This window comes from Temnothorax longispinosus, chromosome 11 (assembly GCF_030848805.1).
Source record: "Temnothorax longispinosus isolate EJ_2023e chromosome 11, Tlon_JGU_v1, whole genome shotgun sequence".
Classification (NCBI taxonomy): domain Eukaryota; kingdom Metazoa; phylum Arthropoda; class Insecta; order Hymenoptera; family Formicidae; genus Temnothorax; species Temnothorax longispinosus.
In genome coordinates, this window is record NC_092368.1 from 6,615,573 (window position 1) to 6,635,687 (window position 20,115).

The 20,115-nt window shown below is 29.9% G+C and overlaps 1 long non-coding RNA gene and 1 pseudogene across 1 annotated transcript; both read left to right on the forward strand.

The window, feature by feature from the left end:
• The first annotated feature begins 12,340 nt into the window (after positions 1-12,340).
• Positions 12,341-13,611, forward strand: LOC139821579 (uncharacterized). Its single transcript, XR_011734299.1, has 3 exons — positions 12,341-12,360; positions 12,449-12,628; positions 13,500-13,611. It is a non-coding gene; the product is annotated as an uncharacterized lncRNA (long non-coding RNA).
• Positions 13,612-13,941: 330 nt separating this feature from the next.
• Positions 13,942-19,419, forward strand: LOC139822427 (uncharacterized; annotated as a pseudogene).
• Positions 19,420-20,115: the final 696 nt, after the last annotated feature.

Genomic DNA, 20,115 nt, shown 5'->3' on the forward strand with positions numbered 1-20,115 from the left:
CTTACTTTTGCGAATTTATCGAGCGATTGTCAAGGTTTTTTTCTAATTTGTTCTTTGAAAATAATATTTCCATTTTTATTTAAAACATATTTTGATTGCTATTTCTTTTTTTTTCAAATATTGCTGCTTTTTGTGCATTATGTTAACGTGCTACTATTGTTCAGCTAAGTTTAAAGTCATTTCAGACTTATTTCAGCATTTTCAATATACTTGTTCCAATTTTTCTATTTCAAAGTCTTCACGTGTTCGGTGTGGAGAATTTGGATGCTTTCGTATTTTCGATTCATTGCTAGGTCTTAGAATGCATTTGAAAAAAACGCATAGTGCAGTGAACAAAATTAACGCCATTATCTCTGATACTGGTAAAGTTACAGACACATTAGCTCATCCTGAAATACACAATGCGTCAACAAGTACCGCGTCTGCGACAATTGGAAACAATGAAATGTTTGAAGATGATGAAATAGAAATGATTGATTTTGAACAAACAGCAGCTGTAGAGAATGATAACAATAAAACAGAAATTATACAAGAAACGTGTGATAAAGAAACTGTAAAAAACATCCTTGTTCGTGACCTGGCTGTATCAATATAAAAAATTTGTAGTGAACAAAAAATTAAAAATTCTAGTAAAAGAGGTATTATATTTACTATCATTATACTTCTCTCATTTTCTTGAGTACAATAGAATCTATAATATAATTTTATTAGGTTAATCGCTATAAATTAATAAGTCATGGTTATATAAACAAACTTTGAAATGGATATTAAATATAATTTTTAATATTGTACTTTAACATAGTTTTCAATCAGCGTATTAAAAGTTGCTCATTTTCTTTGGACTATAAGTTAAAATATTTTATACTTTCTTTGCTCAGAGAATATTATCAAGAAAGCATGAAGAGATAAGCCAATGTCTTCCATACAACTAAAACCAGTCGGTGCTGGGACTGTCCTCTTTTGTGGACAGAGTCCGCACTGGTCTTAGTTTTATGTGGAAAATGTTAGTTTATCTCTCTGTGATGTTTCTTAAGAGAAAATTATGGTAATTGACAAATGAGCCAAAACGTTGCATTAAGTTGTAAATCGGAATAGTTCGAAAAAACGAATTGTAATGAGTTGATTCGAAAAACATGTTAAAATATAGATAATGCCACAAATTCCAAAGTTTTCTAAAGCTAAAGTTAAAATATATCATTTATTGATCTTATTTAGTCGCGATACCTGAGAAAAGGTAAAGAAATACAATTATATTTTCTTTGCTATTATTTGTTTATTTTCTGATTTTTCATAAAAACGACTATATAGGTCACACTCACGATTCAGACTTTATAATTTATATTCAATTCATTATTTTTTTTTATTGATACCTCCTTTGATTTTACAATTAGAAACATTTAAACAATTTTTGACTTTTTAAAATAAATAGTCTGTATATACATATGTTATATATATATAAAACATACTATTTTTGTTAAACCAAATAAGTTTATACAAGATGTGTGCGTATGTATATAATAAATGTATTAAGCATGTAACTGATGTATGTTTTATTTAGAAAAGACATTAATTTTTCATGTTAAATACATAAATATAAAGATATGCAGTTATTAAGTGTTAAATTAGAATAAGTTATACTATCAAAATATTATAAATTATAAAAATATATTATAAAAAAATTATATAATACATGTAAATGCAGTTTTCGTGATGGTTAATAAATATGTAATTTTTATTTTTATTTTCAGTGTTATATTTCTTCAGCGTACAAATAGCCTGAGATATTCCTAAAATATCCGATAAAATGTGATCGTATTTCTATGTAGAAATTTCCGATCAGATCTATTGATCTATTGATCGGACAAGATATACTCGGATTATCCGTCAAAAAATTAACAAACGGATATTTTGGATCGGATGTTTTTCAATCGAAATTTTTTGATCGGATGTTCTTTAATCGGAATTTTGAAATCGGATATCTTTGGTCGGATATAATTTCGATCTAATCGGCTCTTTTCCGATCGAAAAGATCGGAAATATCCGTCTGTTAATTTTTGTACGGATTATCCGATTATTTTTATCGGAAAAAGGCTGGATTTTTTTCTCAGTGCATTTATGACTCGACCACCACCTCGACCACCTCGACCCCGAGACGCTCCGAGCGTTTAAAAACAGCAGCAGCCTTACCGCCAATAATAATTGATGACTCGACCACCTCGGCCACCTCAACCCGGAAACGCTCCAAGCGACTACGAACGCCAGCCAATTCGACACCAATAACGGTCGACAACGGACAGATAAACAAGCCGGATATAAAAACGCGCGCTCAAGTACGCGCCTTTACGCAACAAATGGACTTGCTAATAATAAGACACGCCCTGACGACATGCAATCCATATTCTTATTATAATTGATGAAGTGTCAATAATATCTAATTTAACTTTGATGTATATAAATTTACGACTATGTCAAATATTTTATGGAAGACGATATCTTTGGTCGAAAGCATGTTCTTTTATTTGGAGATCTGCTTCAATTACCTCCTGTACGTGAAAATTTTGTCTTTGTTCCATTATCAAGAGCAGAATTTGATAAATATATTGGCTGTGTGAGAACTACTAATAAGGAATGGTTGTGGCAAAAATTTCAATATGATGAATTGACGATCAATATGCGTCAGCAAGGAGACGGATCTTATCGTGAATTACTTTCGAGAGTTCGAACTTTCTTCATACGTTTTCCATTTTCGTAAAGTTTTGTCCCAATATCCACTAACGCATATCATTCCTGGAAGAATCAAAATACTTTCTGTCTTCCTAAGAACATTAACAAGAACATTAGAAAGTTTTCGGTTAAAATCGTTAATTGATGACCACGGAGAAGATACTGAAAGCCGAGATGTTTTCCCAGGATATGTTTTGACAGATGATCCCGACACGGAGAAAATTGCTACAGTTGTTACAACATTCTCTATGATTGAAAAAGAAATACATATGAATTCTAGTTATATTGATATTACATTAAATTTAGATGTTAATATATGCTCATTTATACGGTTCTCATAATCGTAGTTCTTACTGTAAGCAACATTCGGTTACAATACTCTCATATTATAGGTACCTCAACCAAAAGATTTTGGTACTCTTTCTAAAGTAATCTGCGGTATAAATAGTATGGTTGAGAGACCTATAAGATATAGTTGCACGGTATAGCACTGATTGCAATCGCAAAGTCACTTCCAGATATGGTTTTCATAACTCTTTTGTATTGATAAGCGAAAAATAACATTATTATTCTGTTGTAGCAACCCTAACTTTTTCTCCGTGGACGCAAATTGTTCGTTGTTGTCGACAATTGTATATGAGAACTAAAGTTTTCAGGATTTGTTTCGAGATTTTTTCTGGATTCCGTAATAAAACATGTGTTTGTGCATTGTTTTGGAATATTGTTTCATCTTCGCCTGTCTCTTCTAAACTTCGTACTTCCGTTGTTAGTGAATTTACCGGCAGCAGTGTATCTTGCAGTATGATATCATTCTTTTTTGAAATTAGATGCGATCTTTTTCTTTTGTAGGAACCTATAATCGGTGATTCGTAGTTATGAAGAATTTCTTCATACGCAATTGGCCGGTCTCGAATTTTCTCCGGTGTACACGGATCCTGAAATAGTTTTATGCACTCATCGTTGATGGATTCTCGTAAACCTATTGAGGGTTCATTAATTGACTCTTCCGATTCGGTTTCCCATTCATTATCCGTATCTTCTAATATTCACTTTCTTTTGATGACTTTTTTCTCGCTCCTTAAGTTTTTTTTTCGCTTCACATTTAAAGATTCGTCGATTAACTGTTTCTGTTTGGCTGATAGCAAATTAGAAGCCAAACAGAAACAGTTAATGAAAGACTTTCATTCTCCATTTCGTGTCTTCTCTTTTCTTTCCCTTCGCATGTCTTTTACGCTCTTGTAGATGTAACTGTGCTCTGCCACTTGAAGAAGTTGTATCGATCCCAGATAAGGATATACTACAATGTTTCATAGATGTATTTTTCACGGATCAAAAAAAATGCCCCCGTGACGAACGTCTTCGCCGTTTCGGCCGGTGGGTAATACATTCTACAATGTTTAAAAACTTAATTCTAGAATTTTTTACGATCCACTTAAACTGTTAGTTTTTTAACAGCAGCTGCTTGAAAATTGGCTGGGGTCAAATTGACCCCGTGTGACAAACGTATTCGAAAAAAGAGGTGTGATAACCGAAGGTTCAATGTAATGAATCAAAATCCAATATAATACTTTTCTGGTTTTTTACGGAAATTTTAAAAATTACGTAAAATGTTTGCAAATTTTATGTTATGTCGTATTATAACGGATTTTGCATCGTTACATTTAAATTATTCTTTAAATTATATATATATATTTTTTTTTTTAGATTTTCCTTTTTATTTCAATATATATTACTCAAAATATACTTCTTGGTACCAAGACCAAAGATTTGTAAGTCAATTTGGCGTTAAGACCAATACCACAAGACCTCAGGGAAAAAATCCACCTGATGATTTTTATAGTGTAGCTAAAGGAACGGCAACAAAATTAAGCACACTAAATTTAAACCATATAGACGCTACAATGAGAATAATACTTGGTATAGATAAAGTTAGAAAAATTTGACGAATTAACAGGACCCTGAGAAAAGAGAAGGAATAAATAGCAAAGTTTTAGTACTATCTGATGGTGGAATAAACCTTTGGGATTCATGCAACTGCCATTTAGAAGAAATATCACTTCGAGAGCTACACATTACCAGCAATAAAGATAAAAAATATTTTCATAAAATTTGCAACCCCAAAAATCCATTTACACCAGAACCTATAGAAGAAATTTCATACTCCAAAGAAACAGGTAGGTTAATAACAACAGAGGTTGAAACACCTAGAACAATATTTCACTACATGAAAAAGTCTAATAGAACGGTTCAGAATTCAATGAAACAGAATTTGTTCAAAAATAAAAAAATCAACTAAAATAATGAAGATTGTAAAAAATACGATACCCACTTACCATGATTATAATATCTATAGATATCCAAACGAATCAACATTAATGCATCGACAACTAATAGCGGCATTATCTATACAACAGTCAAATGTCAACTTAACTCCTGAAGAGAAAGAATTTCAAAAATGCATTGACTCGCTTAAACATGGCAGGTCTTCAAATCAACTGGAAATTAAGGACACAGATCCTGATTTATCTTTTGACTAAACATTTGCTTATTATTGGTGGTAATATATATATATATATATATATATATATATATATATATATATATATATTATATATAAATATATAAAAATTTATATGTAAATAAATATCAGACATTTGTAAAAAGAATTCGTAATATAATGAAGTACATTTATAGCAAGACACGAATTTATAAGACGAAATTCAACATGTACGATAAGGAACAGTTGCTCAATATTTTAAGTGATGAAAAATATAGAACTATACACAATGATGGTCAAGTTTTTCCACCATCTCATGCCGTTTATCGCTCTATATCTGAGACGATTATAAATAGTGAAAGTCCCACATAACGCCAAAACACATTTACACAATTTTGAAAAATGACAAAAGTGCTGTATTGAAATGTACAGTGCTGTATTGAAAATATTTGGAATTAATAAAAAAGATACATATGATGACTCGAAAGACAGTTCTTATAATATAACTGAATTGAATAACCAGTTCTGCTTGCGAGAAGGCAGTGAAAAAGTTGTTATTGATTTCAGAAGAAAAGTGGGCACAAATAAAGCCTAATAGTACAAAAAACAAATCTCGTAACGTAATCTCTTTAAACGTAATTACATATCATTGCAAGCAGGAAAATGGACCCACATTTTTGCAAATAAAATATGGCAACAAATTAAAATAACGTGCGCATTCACATTTAAGCGTGGAAAAATATATAAAAATAACGATGCTAAATGCTATGCAACATTTAGAGGTAGTTGCAACGAATGTGGTGCAAAACTTGTGGGCACTTTATATAGTAAGCCCGTGAAAGAAAATGATATAATTTTTGAGTGCACGCTGAGATGTTTTTCTGCACAAGTTAGTCATAAGAAGAAAAGACAATTGAGAGGTGAATTGCGAGAAAGAATTGCAACTGAGTTGGTAAGTGGCAATAAAAATGCCAACGTATGGCGTAATAAAGAAGCCAATAAAATAATAACATTTGGCGATAATATCCCACCAATTTTATATAATACGACAGTTTTGCGCAAAGCTAAACAAGAAGAAATGGACAAACGTTTACAGCTGGAAAATACAGATCCATTAAAAAATTTACAAATCGCAAAGCACATGAGATGTGCTGGTATTATTTATAGTATAGGAATAAATCCCTTTTATTGTATACGTACGTACGTACATACATACACGCGTCCCCGCGTGCATCTAGTGCGCGACGAGGATTCAAGAATCTTCATCTCCCTCTCGTCCGTTCATCTCGACTGGAAGAATGACAGAACTAATGGACACAATAAGTATTACGAAATCTTAAAATCTCGGGTACTCGCAAATCGTCGCGTCGTGTAAAAGATCCATGGTGTGATCTCGCTTCGCGTATACTTGGCGCGAGACATTAACCGTATATCTCTTGATTTATTATAATCAAAATATAACAATATATATTGTATGTACTGAGCTCAAGAGCAACAGCTTATGTACAAAACAGCCCATAAAGATAAGAACAGTCTTATAGCAATAGATATTACAGGAAGTATAAGAAAGAAATTATGTCTTCCTAATAACAAAAAATCTCCACATTTATTCCTATATGAATGCATTTGCGCTTCTAAACTTGGCAATTTTCCAGTTTTCCAAATGGTATTCGCAAAGCAAGATGCAGCCATAATAAGCTATTTCTTTTCGGAAATTATAAAAAATAATGCTTCGAAACCTCGAATTGTCGTAACGGATTTTGGAAAGGCAATTTTAATTGCTGTTGCTCGCATATTTGTAAATTGTAATGATTTAAGTCATTATTTAGAAGTATGTTATAAGATTATTAATAATAATTATATAGATATTCCATAATGTTACATGAGACTAAATGTGAGCCATTTTATAGCTAAGATTGCTAAATGGGATTGTCTAAAAGGCAGGGCGATTAAAATACGCCAATTTTTCCTAAGATGCTTAAAAAAATTGTATCAGATGGATAACTTTAATGAAACACACAAATTTCTGAAATCCATATTAATCGTAGCGTTAAGCGAAGAAACAGGCTATGACAATGATACGTCATTATTATTACCATCCGAGATACATCTAATAAAAATTAATAATATGATTAAAGGAATTACGATTGAAGATCCGGAAGAATATGAGAATATAGAACGCAAGGATACAAAACGCGTAGACCATGATGAAATTGCTACAGAAAGTAGCTGAACTACGTGGGCAGAAAATATATTCCTTGAAGCTCAAAGATCTGCCACACTTTCAAGGAACGGAACTGTCGTGAACACATTTTATGTCAAAGCCGCAAAAAAAAATATCTTATATATGTTACCTTCCTTTGTGGACGAAAATAATGAGATCGCATTTCAAGCGTGGTTCACAAATCGCTACGTCATCTTTTGTTGAAGCTGAATTTGCCGAATTAAAGACCAGTCTTTAAAAATCAATTACCCATGCGAATAAATAAATTTATATTACGGCATATCTAATACTCTGACGGTAGACTAAAAATAACGTGTAGATCATCCAATGAGAGAATCGATATAAATGAGACAGAATCGAATCCAGCAAGAACGTCTCAAAAAGACGACATAATAGAGTCACCTCCAAAAGATAATGCTGATTGAGTGAAAAAGAATGGAGTCCAGTAAAAATGCCTGATGAAGACAATCTCATAAAATTACTTGCGAAAAATGATAATGCTGATCTGATTGCGAATGACGAAGAATCGAGTTTAATTAAACTATCAGATCAAAGCAATCTAACAGAATCACCTTTTAAACGAAATGATAATGCGAATGAGTCGTTTTCATATACAGATAAAGATTATCCGGGGCAAGACTCATTAAACGAAATAGAAAATTGGCGAGGTAAAATAAAGAGGAAAACGTCCGAAAATTCTGAACCACACGTTTCGAAACGATTGAAATCAAATTATCTAACGCCATGCCCTGATTAAGATTTCAGCAATACAAACAAAGCTATAGGTCTACCAATTTTTAAATATACATATGTACAATGAAATATACAAATAATATATTTATTACGTCGTCTTACTTGTAATTTTTAAAACAAAATACAGAATAAATTTTAAAAATGGCTGCATGTGCAAAGCGACTGTTATTAATAAACAATCAATAGTGCTGAAACTTGTGCATTTGACTCTATCTTTCAAGTAATTGCAAATGGTATGGATATGCATAATAACAATGCCGATTATGGCAGCAACGAGTAAGTTGCCTTTTAAAATTTATTTTCGACATATAAGATAAGTTATATGACGAGAATGGGATCGCTGTGTTCGGTTTCGGAAATCGCGATTATATTTTCGTTTAAGCTCGAGAGGTAGAAAAACCGCGTCTTGTTTTTCTAAGTTCGACTCTCGCTTTGTCTCCAGGCCTCAGTGCGAGAGGTAAACATTGAGATTAGCTGTTCCGTTAAAAGTTCAAATTCGAAGATCTCACTGACTGGCAACAGTTGATTGACCCTACGGATTCGCGGCTCGTTACCGGGGGTAGAGCATGGTATAAAGAAAAGAGGTATGCTCTTACCTCATCATTCTATTAGCCAATCAGCGATCTGGAACAGGTAGTCGACAGCGAATTAATATATGGTACAAAAACATAAATTGTATAATAAAAGCATGCAAATTTTTAAATAAATGTTTAGCTAGTAAACTTTTTGATTCAACAAAATAAAAATGTCTTATTTTTCTAATCAAATTATTTATACTGTTACCAAATATTAATAAAAAAAATTATTGAATAACCGTTTATAAATGTTAATAGTTTTTCAAAACTATTGAAAAAGAGGTTTGTGTCTTATCTTATAGTAATAATTCTACAATCTTTTCCTATACCTAATAATACAGTGTTAATTAAAACATATGATTATCATAAGAAACATATATCATACCACTTGACAATTTTACTTCATTTCGAGGTTCGAGATATAATAATGATTGATATAATATAAGTTTATATTCATTTGTATCTTTAAGTTGATAACTATAAAAATGATAATCCTTTACACATTTTAAAACTTTAACAATAAAAGCAATTTTTGTATTATTAATAGAATTTTCTTTTTCTTTCAAAATATTAGTTATACGACCGTATATTGGTATATCAGTACCTGACAGTTTAATGACAGTATTCATAATACTTACAAAACAAATATGGCTGCATTAATTCCATCGAATATCTTTGTAAAATTTACAATGGACATTTTAGAACGCGAAAAAATTATTACAAACGATTACAGTACAAGAGCATCAATTTTATGGAACGTATCACTTTTTGTAGAGAAAAAACGTCACACGCGTGCTAATCTATCACTTAATGCAAATTATAATGTTGCGCATTTGACAGACTTTTTATTTAAAAGCATCCCGAGTTATACAACTGAGTACAATTGTGACAAGTGTGGCTACAGTCGTAAAAGAATATCACCAACGTATAACATAAATGTTGACAAAATTTTAAAGAACGGCTTCAATAATATGCAATAAGCGATCGATGACACAATTATTTGTGCGAAAAAAACATGTTATAAATGTAAAAATACTACTACTCGTAACCATAACATATGGACCTCATATGATTATTGACACAAATATCACAACTGATAAAAACTACATGAAAAATAACGAAATACAACAACGGAAATATACGTTAAATAATGTAGCCAAAAAACTATTATAATTAAAAATAATAACTATTCTTTGGTAGGCCTTTCATCATACATAAAATATGGCCTTAGACAGTGCCGGCCATTATGTGGCATTTACATATACAGGTTTACATTGGTACAAGTTCGACGATATGTCTGCAAAGCGATATACTGCAAATGTAAGTGAAGAAATATATCCACACATAGTACTTTATGTTAAAACAAAGATGTAAATGAGATGAACATAATTAATCAATTAATTATATTAAACATTATATATAACAAAAGGCGAAAAATGATAAAAGAAGGAAAGACGGATGAATAAATATATATAGAGATCAAAGACAAGCATTAAGGCATGCCTTACTAAGGCCAACCCAATTAGATCCTTATTATTACCTCGGGCTAACTAATACGGCCGAAAGCAAAGTTCAATGAGGTAATCTGATCAGGTCTTGATGAGGACTGTGTATACATACTCCTCATCGGAAAATTTATTACAAACACTAAATTTCATAGGGTTATATAAGCAGGCCTCGATCAGGCCATGTATTCTTACTTTAATAAAATATTGTAGAGTAATATAATCAGGTCCTAATCGGGATAATGTACATGTACTTTATGGAATAAAAGTTTCTATATATTGTGACGTGACAAGTCGCGTCCGCTATCCGGACGGACTCAGCCGACGGGAAATACGAGGGTCTTTCCTCGTTCGGAGCGGGAGAGAGCCATTGCGTTATTATTAATTAGTCTTTAAGCTTCTTTTAAGGGGTATTGCCGGTAGTGACTGGAACATCTTATGTAACGGCCGTGAACCGCCACAGGGGAGAACTTGAAAGACCAAGGAACCGGTCGAGGGACGTGGTTGGCAGTCGGGTCACGCCCAGACCTCCCCAGCGGGGATTAACCAAGATGCGTTCCGCACTGTAAAAAAAGTCCGTAAATTTACACCAAAAATTGATGTAAAAATTAATGTAAAATTACAATTTTACTGGAAAAATACGAGATTTGTTTAATTACATAAAGAATGTGTAAGTTTATCATCTATTTTGTAAATACATCTTATTTTTCATGGAAAATTACGCAAATAAGAGAATATTTAAAATATTTTATGTAATTATTCAAATTGTTGTAATACTACATAGTCCAGCGGTAATATTCCATACATCTTTGTTGAATACACCACGATCAGACGCGTTTTTACCATTTTATCTGTAATTTTATAAGATGTGTGCAATTATACAAAAAATATGTAAGTTGATTATCATTTATTTTGTAAATATATCTTATTTTTCATGGACAATTACATAAATAGGAGAATATTTAAAATATTTTATGTAATTATTTAAAATGTTGTAATATTACATAATCCAGTAGTAACATTCCATGTATTGTTGTGGAATATATCGCCATCACACGCATTTTTGCAAGTTTATACTGTAATTTTACAAGATTCGTATAATTATACAAAAAATATGTAAGTTTATCATTTATTTTGTATACATATATCTTAATTTTTTTCGGACAATTACGTAAATAAGAAAATGTTCAAAATATTTTTTACAACTATTCAAAATTTTGTACTATTCCATATATCACTGTGAAGTACTCATTCTTCACGTCTCTCTAAGGGAAATAGTTAGAAAAAAACGAAAAGTGAGTTTCCGAAACGCATCCAACTTTCAGTGTCCAGGCATTAATGTCTGCGTGTGTACATCAACCTTTAGTATAAACTGAGCGATCTCTACTTTACTCGTATATAAAACACGACCTAAAATATAAATGAGATAGAGCGCATATGCCAATCTCTCTTTTCGATCAATATCGATATTATAGTGTTAAACAGAAAGAAATAGATAATGGCCGTAATCGACTGCTATCATTCTTGCATTGATACATTCGACTTGCGTCGCGCAGTCCATAATAGGCGATTTTTGGCGATCCTCTGGTATAGCAACTAGGTACACTTTGGTTGTTATACCAGAGACTCGCGTAGAGCCTTGTGTACACGATACTAGAAATCGGTCCGAGTTTCGGTTTAAGCCAATCAACTTGCAGCTCTTACAGAAAAGCAGCAGTTTCATTGGCTTAAACCGAAACTCGGACCGATTTCTAGTATCGTACACAAGGCTTTAAATCGCCTACTATAGACTGCGTTTGGAAACGTCACCCGAGTGCACACGAGTATACTTCCTTCTGTTTCTATCGCAGCAAGTTAAAAAAAAAAGGGAGTATACCCGTGTGTATACCCGTGTGGCATTTCCGAACACAGCTTAGGTCGATAGTGGATCATAGCGTGATCACGTGGCGGTGACGCCGTCCAATCAGACGCTTTGCTATACACACACTTCTTTCGACGTGCCTTTCGGAACGCTTGAGATATCGTTCAACTGTCTTTCCTCGTGTCTTTCTCTCAGTCTCAAGAAGAGCACCTCGAGCAGTGGTAAGTAATTGAACAGTATAATGTAACATATCGATCATAGTAATAATGGTCCTATTTTAAGTTGGTTCGAACTTCTGCTATCCCTCAGGCAAATATATTATTCAGCGAGGAAAGTTTTGTGGTTCCTGTACACGTACTTATATACATTCGCACGGAAACCGGGCACGATCGCGAGAGCTCGGCTTTTGGCGATCGGTAGATCGCATTGACAATTAATCACGTTTGACCAGTAGGCTGAAAAGAAGAAGAACGTAAAGAGAATAGAGAGGTGAGTTTCAATAAATTACATCAATTACATATATCACATCATTTTCTTAACGGTCGGCTATTCACCTTCAAATTCACCTTTTCGGGAATCTGCTTTTCACAAGCACATGTTTTTCTTTCGCTTTGTTTTTTCTTTCGCGTTAATTTCTGGAATAATCTATAAAGAAGTTTGTAAATTTATATCAAAGTTTGTAAATTTACATAAAAATAATGTAAAATTACAATTTTACTGGAAAAATACGAGTTTTGTTTAATTACACAAAGAATGTTACTTTCAGTACATCTTTTTAAACAGAGTTTTCTCTGTGTTTTTTCTGTGTTATGCATTATTTATACATTTATATATCTACATATTTACTTATTATTTATACCTTCTTGTCTTAAGCTGTAAATATTTTTTATTGCTATACTTAGTTGTATCATATTATTCATAATTTCGGTAAATATACAAATTAATATTATTATACTTAACTAATATATTATTTTACTTAATGAAAATTCTGGTAAAAAGATTGGTCAGCTATGAGAAATTCATCTTTTCGGGAATTTTATCTTTTCTGGTAAAAATAATTAAAATGATATAATAAAGAATTTTTTCTGCTAAATTTAATAATTAAAAAAAAATAAAAATATTTCTAATTAGAAAATGTATAAATGACATATATTTATAATTACAAATGTGTGGAAAATGTTTTATTTATGCATTAAACTATATTGTAGAATTAATTATTAATATTATATTAAATTACATTTTATTATTTTATTTCTCTCATCTTAGTTGTCATCTCACTCATTTTCTTTCAATTTTTCTTCACATTCTTATCTCTTTTCTGTTTATTTTTTTTTATTATAATGACATTATGATATTACAGACGGTACACATTGCAGTTATTGCAGTAGTAATAGATTCTACTAAAGATTATTTCTAAAATTTATACCAACAATAAGACCGGAAAAAAATTATCGGTTCCTCGTATTTGTATGCATTTGCATTTCTTGTTAAAAAAGTAAGTTTGATATTTTATTTATTTCATCAGTTAGAAATATCGCAGAATCACTGATTTTATTTGCAATTTTATGTTTGATTGAATATAAACTTTTAAAAATATATATGTATTAATATAATTTGCTATGTATGTATATATATATATATATATATATATATATATATATATACATACATAGCAAATTATATTAATACATATATATTTTTAGTTTATATTTATAGTTTATATACATAGCAAATTATATTGATACATATATATTTTAGTTTATATTTTAATTTTTTTTACACTGTATATGTTCCAGTTACTCCTTTGGCATAGACATACAATTTCCTTCCTGAGTCCTGAGTTTTATTTCTCCTTTGTTTTGTACAATACAGATTATTCGACAATGTTTAAATGTTATATGTGCAATAGTGCATTTTTATCTATACTTCTGTACAACAAACATCAGATTCTTCATAAAAACACGCCTCATTTAAAAGTTATTTGTCAGTTTAAGAACTGTGGACAACATTTTAATAGATATCTCAATTTTAAGAAACATATTCTTAGATTGCACACAACAGATTATGAAAAACAAACTTGTGTAACGTATTATTGCAAAGAAAAAGACTGCAATGCTTATTTCAAAAATAGCGTAAATTTTAACAAACATTTATATAATCATATAAAACGAAATAAAGTTGGAATTTATTGTGGATACCCGGATTGTACTACTAATAGAACAATTTTCAAAACAGTCAGCACTTATACGGTACACATATGTAGACGTCATCCAAAGCGTAATTTTAATAATATTGCTGAAAACAAAGAATTGACAAATTTTGATATCAGTGATAATTGCAATTTTTTTTCTCAGGAAGAGGAAACTTTAAATCAATTTTCAAATAATATTGAAATTGATAACATTGAAAAGGCTATATCACAGTTATACTTTAATTTGACCACAAAATATTTCCTAACAGAATTTAGTTTACAAGCTGTAATAGATGGTATGTCATCCATAGTTGAACTTGCTCAGGAACGTTTTATTACAACTATAAATGAAAGTGAAGATCTTCAAGATGATATTAAAGAAAAAATTAAAGATATGTTTAAACGTAGTTTTTCTTCTTTTTCAAATGTTCATAATTCTAAAGATGGTTGTCTCCGAAATACATACTCCAGAAATATGTACTTTCAAAAAAATGTTTATGTTGTAATGCCTGTACAAATTAATTTAGGATATGATAATAACCACAAACAATGTTATTATCATTACATTCCAATTTTGGAAACCATAAGAGTATTATTACACAATTCCGATATTCGACACTTTTGTTTAAATTCATATAACAATTACAATAGTAATGTACTTTTTGATATAAAGGATGGCAGTGTAATAAAAAACAATAATTTTTTTAATAGTAATAAAAACGCATTACAAATAATATTGTACCAAGATGCATTTGAGATATGTAACCCATTGGGTGCTTCAAAAAAGAAATTTAAACTTGTTGGCATATATATGATATTAGGAAATCTGCCGACTTATCTTAGATCAAAAGTTGATAATATTCAGCTTATTATGTTGTGTTATGAAAAACACGTAACATTCTTTGGTTGGGAAAAACTTATGGATTTACTAATACGCGACTTAAAAAGTTTAGAAACAAAAGGAATAAATATTTCTGTTGGTATTGAATCAATTAATTTTACTGGTACTGTTGTTGCTATGTTGGGCGATAATTTAGGAAGCCATCAAATTGGTGGTTTTGTAGAAAATTTTAGTACTTCAGAATATTTTTGTCGCTTTTGTGACATAACTCAAAATCAATTAAAATCAAAATATACATGCACTAATGTAAATAGAAATCCGGATAATTACAATTTGTGTGCTATAGAAGCAACAAATAGTATGAAAATTGTAAAGGGTATAAAACATGATTCGTCTTTAAATAAACTTGATCATTTTCACGTATGCAATCCAGGATTACCGCCCTGCATAGCACATGATCTTTTTGAAGGGATAGTTTCTTATGATCTCATGTACTGCATTCAATATTTTGTGACAGAAGGTTGGTTTAATTATCAATTTTTAAATCATCGATTACAAAAAATAAACTTTCTTTATGAAAATAAATGCAATAGCATTCCTCTTATAAAAAAATCATCTAAAATTGCAGGTACTGCAAGCCAAATAAGAAGAATACTATTAATATTTCCTTTGGCTGTTTTTGACAAATTATCAGTCAAGAATATTGGAAATAATGTTTGGATGTTAGTATTGCATCTTCGACAAATAACTTCTTTAATATGTGCTCCTGCTCTATCTTTTGGACAGGTTGCGTTATTAAAAGAAAAAATTAATGAATACTTATCATTAAGAATAAAATGTTTTACAAACATCAAATTAAGACCGAAACATCACTACATCTCTCATTATCCCTCTTTAATTTTATCTTTTGGTCCGCTAAAACATTTGTGGACCTTGAGATTTGAAAGTAAACATCGATACTTTAAAAATATTGTTAAACATTCCCAAAATTTTAAGAACATAACAAAATTACTATCACATAAACATCAATTTTTACAAAATCTAAATCTCGAGAAAAGATACTGTGCTCTAGCAATTACAGATAACGTAGAAGAATATATATCTGACAATTTCAATAATGAGATTTCTTTTATTATAACACATTATTTTCGTGATAAAGAATATGAAAATGTAAAGTACATTAGCTCAAAGGTTACTTTTAGAGGTATTATGTATAAAAGACATATGTGTATCTGTGTAGGTAAAGATTGTTACGATAATTTTATTATATGCAAAATTGAATACATTTTAATTAATAATTGTTATACAAGTATCTATTTTTTGGGTAGTACAAGAACGATTATATACAATGCTGATTTTGGCGTATATGAAGAATTTGAAGTTGAAGGTGTAGATTGTCGAAATATCGAAAAAATCTTTTTGTTTCCGTACACGTCCTTACTTGCACCACATCCTATTCTTCAAACTAATTTAAATTCTATTCCCGTGTATGTCTTCAAATATGAACCTCTTCATTTATAACAGGACTTTTTAAAAAAATGTGTAAGCTATTTATATGTTAGTGTAACTTATTTTCATTACGTTATACACGTATATATACATGTTTTTTTCTTTGTAGATGTCTCATTTATATAAAATTTGGACAGCTGATAGAAAAAAGAAAATATCACTTATAATTCGTGATTCAGATAATATGCTATCAGATCTTATTGCAAAAAGTAACATTAAGCTTGGTATTGTTGGCTCTATTGTTGTTATGGAAAAGGATGGTACAGTAATTGATGACGATGACGTTTTAAAATTTTGTTCTGGCGAAACTTTAATGTTGCTGCAGCCTGAAGAATCTTGGTCTATACACAGTGATACAGAAACAACATTATCTGATAGTATTTCAGTTATTTCACACACGTCTAGTTTAAACGAAGAAACATCTTTGTCATCTTTACCAAGTTCGCCACCCATTTCATCAACCTCAATTAAAATATCAGGCAATCGATTCCCATCACATAATGAAACGTGGAAGAATTTTCAAATACCATGGAATAAGTTAGAGCCAGCAGTGATCAAAGAACTAGAAAGTGGAAGTCGCAGCAAATATGCAATAAATGCTGTTGTGAATCGTATAGTTTCTGAAATGAGAGATATAAACAATTTTATACCTAGTAAAGCGTTCAAGATTGTAGCTGAAAAAATGATCAGCAAATACCCGAAAACCTTTAAAGATATGGATGATGATAAATGTTTTGGAGATGGTTCTTATACAATATTTCTTAAACTTCGCGATCGAAATTGTTATTTAAACAGACCACACATGAAACAATCTCTGAGCCAAACTTTAACGATACCTCTAAAAAAACAAAAAAAAATTTTGTCTGCTAAAGCTGGTTGTAGTAATTGGCAACCAGAAAAACATATTGATACCGAAACGGATGAAACAATAGAAGACAAGACTAAATTTCTACGTGAAATAGCCTATGATGACTCATCAAAAAACGATTCTAAGATACAACATAAAATTATTTCCTATCTTGAAGCTACGTACTCTGCGCAAAGATTGTATCTTAATAATATTCATGAAATACCTACTATCAAAGATATTAAAAACACATGGCCGATACTTTTACAAAAACGCTACCTATTTTGGCATTATGAACAATTAATGGGACATTCTATACACGTTCTAAAGGAAGAAATGTTAAAGAAAGAAGACAAAGTACTGAGCTACGGACGTAAAAAAAATTTAAAGATATTATAGATTCAGATAATCCAACGGAGATAAAATCAATAAAAATTATCATGAAACATTTCAAAGAAGATTTTGAACAATTATTTAAAACATCCTGTACGTATTTTTGAAAAATATTTATTGTAATCTCTTTTAATTATAAATGTCACAGACTTGCATTTTATTCATTAAAGTTAATTTATTAAACAGGAAGGAAGTACTTTGCAAGATATAAAACCACCAATTGTAGCACCATGCATTATAATTATAGGTATCATAATACTTTGTTTATCATAATACGTATTATAATAAAGTAATATATTTTATTTATTACACATATACATGTATACACATAATAATAAGTACATGTGCGCGCGCATGTATATTATACTTATTATTATGTGTACACATGTATATGTGTAATAAATAAAATATATTACTTTATTATAATACTGAGTAGGTGACTACTTATTTATCATATATTTTATTATTACAGATGATACATCAGGTTGTATGTTTTATTTATATATAGAAAATATATTGATTGAAGAGACAAATTGTTTTTATGAAGCCTTAGAAATGTTAATGTCCGTTTATTACATTTTCAACATGCAATATCCCACAAACAGTACATGTACGTTGGAGTTTTTACAAAAATATTATTTAAATATTCACCCAGTCTCTGGCTCAAAATCTCGAACTGCTTCAACAAAATACGAAGTACTATCATTCTTTAATAAATTAAGAGATATATCAGACAAAGAAAATACTACATAAAATAATGTGGTATATACGTTATCTACTATACATATATATATAAAACGGTAAGCATTATTGTTATAATAAATTTGTGATAGTAGCTTTACATACTTTTAAAATTTTGTATAATCTGTATTTTCTTTATTTCAGTTTTCTATACATATGTAAACCATATAATATACATAAGACGAACATTTCAATTCATATAATTAGCATACAAAGTATATTTTTTATTCAAGTGGAAATTTATTAAAATTATAAGACAAAATATATTACGGCTATTTGGGGGGTTTTAAATTCAATCTTTATACATATACATATAATACCCTGTCACTTTACGGTTAGTCAATAAACAAAATTAGACACTCTGTATATTATATGTTTTATATATTGTATTTACAAAAAAATAATTTTGTAAACATAATGATACACATTACATTTGTATACATTTTTATATTCCTTTTATAATCTGTATTAATATTTTATTTATTTCAGATTCCAATATATTTTGTTATATACGGTTATGTATATACATAAGAGGCATATTACAGCTACTTTATTTGTTTTAATTTAAAGAGAAAGCCTTTTTTTATTATTGTATCACTTGAAGATCAAGGAAAAGTTCCAATTGGAGACGCTATATACTATATATATTTCAGAACAAGAATCTCACGTAAATGTGCCAATTTTATGAATTCCAAAAAGTTATTTTAGTAAAACTACGTAACCATAAATAAAATGTCTTTTACAATCAATGAGTTTAATTTGGCGTGTATTAAAAATATATATGAATTTCTTAAGTTGTTTTTTACTGTAAAACACATTTTATTTATGGTTATATTATATTTTTATTTTTGCAAATATAATAAGAAACTTTTTTTATACAAATAAATGTAATGAATAAAATTTATTATAATATATAAGATTATTATCAAAATAAATATGAACTTAAGTTGTTTTTGGTACTGTAAGAGACATTTAATTTATGATTATTACTTTTATTTTTGCAAATATAATAAACTTTTTGTTATACAAATAAATGTATTAAATAAAATTTATTATAATAATATAATAAAATAAATTATAAGATTATTGTCAAAATGTATTTTTTTATTTCACACATGTATATGCATGTATACAATATACTATTAATAAAAAATAATTCAGTTATTTTAGAACAATATAAATGTTTATTTCTTCAATCATGCGGCGTGTCGAGAATCATATATGTATACGCACACATGCAAGGACAAAAATGCTTAACATGAAGTTGGCCGCGTATGAGGACACATATAAAAAGCGTGCAACTTTTGAACTACTAGTTCACCATGACTCGAATCAATACTAGAATCCGATTGTTGAACTTGTACGACAAATTTCACATACTGGAAAAAATTTTGTGTAAAATTACAACTATTATAGTGGGTAATTTTGAGACCCATCATAATAAGTGTAAATTT